This window comes from Typopeltis vanoorti, chromosome 3, assembly GCF_054136105.1.
Source record: "Typopeltis vanoorti isolate ZY-2024b chromosome 3, IOZ_Tvanoo_1.0, whole genome shotgun sequence".
Classification (NCBI taxonomy): Eukaryota; Metazoa; Arthropoda; class Arachnida; order Uropygi; family Thelyphonidae; genus Typopeltis; species Typopeltis vanoorti.
The window spans coordinates 21,828,443-21,830,646 of NC_143551.1; the positions used below are offsets into that span (position 1 = coordinate 21,828,443).

The window sequence follows — 2,204 nt, forward strand, 5'->3', positions numbered from 1 at the left end:
AATGATTTTTTTTTTAAATCTAAGAATTGGACCAATGGTAAATGGCGAGAATCCACTTTTGATTTAATTTACCCAAAAGGTGCAATACTTGAAGCACAATGATCACTAAAAGATATATAAAAAATCTGCAATTAAGGAAATCAGAACTTCCTTCTGTGCGCTTTGATTCCAAATTACCAGGAAACATGGCAGTCAAGGCGAACACTTTCAAGATTTTCCACCAAAACAAAAAAAAGAAATGGAAGTAAACAATGAAACAATTACGGAATGGTGAATGTTTCAGCAACAAATATTGCCACGTTAGCGATTAAATAATGTCTAAAACAAACATGCTTGAGATTATTGTCCCCAATTGAAAAGGACTCGTCTTAGAGCACCATAAAGACAACAGAAGTATTGAGATAAGCAGGAAAATATTCATCCGTTGTCACATTGCATTAAAATATTTTGATTTTTTTAACGCAGTCCATGTGAAGTATTAAGAATCAAATTGCAATCCCATCAACTAAGCAATTTTAAACCTCTAGCGCACGAAAATATTTGTTTAAGAAAACCAATACTTTCATCAAGCATTATTATGAACCCACTTCTTTAGGTACTTAAATAAAAATCGGGTAACGCTTGTGATTAAAAATATTGAAGAAAATCAGAACTTATTTGTACGTTGAACTAATTTACTTCTTGTCGATTCCGTATTACCAGGAACCATGGCGGTCATTGTGAAATTTTCTTTACGTTGCTGAAGTTTGAGCTTGTCTTTCTTTCGTTCTCTTGCTTCTTTTTCTCGTCTCGTTTCCCCTTCGAGATGCTGCAGCTTCAACCTTTTAAAGTCTGGTTCCATGGGTTCGTACACATCCTCGGTGGTATCGTGCAGACCACGTGGAGGTTTCTTTACGAAAGGGATTTCTGCATTATAATCGATCTCTTTCCTTTTCTTCCGCTGCGGTTTCACTTCGATTCCTGCCGCCCGTAGTTCACGGACTTTCTGCAAATTAGCTAACCTTCTAGCTTGTTCCATCTGCACCTCTCTGGCTCTCCTTTTGGCCTTTTTACCCTGAGTGTTGGCGAGTCGGGCTCGAGCTTCGGCGAGCATTTCTAACTCGTCTTCGTTCATCACTTGAGGATCGGGAAGGGGTGGTTTCGTTTCTGGATTCAATATTTCTCGACGGGAATTATTCATGATCTCCTCATAAATGTATTCTTCTTCGTTTTCTCTTACTTGGCCCCGAGAGAGTAGAAATTCGAACCGTTCTACGCACTGCGCTGCTGGCCTTCCAATAATTCCAGAGATTGTCCGCCACTGTGCGGGCAACATCTTTACCAAATGGATGAGTTTTTCCTCTTCTTGTAGAGACCATTCCGTCCTTTTGATGAAGGGATGCAGCCATTCGTACCATCTGGCTTTACACTCCTTTGGAGATTTCCGCAGCAAGCGAGCAATTCGTCTCCATTTAAACTTTCCGAATTTCGTCATTGCCGCTTTTAGAATCTCGTCCTCTGTGTTTTTCCATAGGCGAATTTTGGTCGGTGGACGAGACATCTCCGCAAACTGCAAGTAAAAAAAAAACAATTATTGTAGAAAATAATAATAAACACGAGAATTTTGCAAGAATTATACAAATTAATCAACTGAAATTACCGACGTTTTAGCTTCCTTTTTCTCAAGAACGCAAAAGCACACCTTCCGTGTTGATCGCCAAACTGGAAACTGAACTGTTCTCTCTACAGTGATCTGTAACTGGTGACGTGGCATCTTGCATAGCAACATGAGAAAACGCGGGAACTACTTTAGCCAATCAGATGTGAATGTAAGATATTACTTCTTTGGTATTGGTTGAAATTACAGCCATAGCAACAAGCCATGTGTGTTCTTCGGCCGGTTTGACTGACTGTGATATGATACTGTTTTGGCGATAATGAATCACTAAGAATGATTCATGTTTCCTGTTCTATATGACAAAGCCCTGAAAAAGCGTTCTCTTATTTAATGCTAAAATTGCCGTTTACACTAAACTTTAATGTCGAATGAAATAAAATAAAATAATGTAATTATATAGGAATAAATTGTTTTACCCAATACATCACTGAACAGACATTTTAGAAAATAAATTATTATATTTTCCGCCATTTTTATTGAAAGAAAATTAATTTCATACACCAGAAACAGCTCAAATAAGAAAACTGTTTGTTAAGCCAAATGAATA

General features: G+C 37.7%; 1 pseudogene; it reads right to left on the reverse strand.

Annotated features, from left to right (window-relative positions):
• Window positions 1-646: 646 nt before the first annotated feature.
• Window positions 647-1,540, reverse strand: LOC150107980 (cell division cycle 5-like protein pseudogene; annotated as a pseudogene).
• Between the last annotated feature and the right edge of the window lie 664 nt (window positions 1,541-2,204).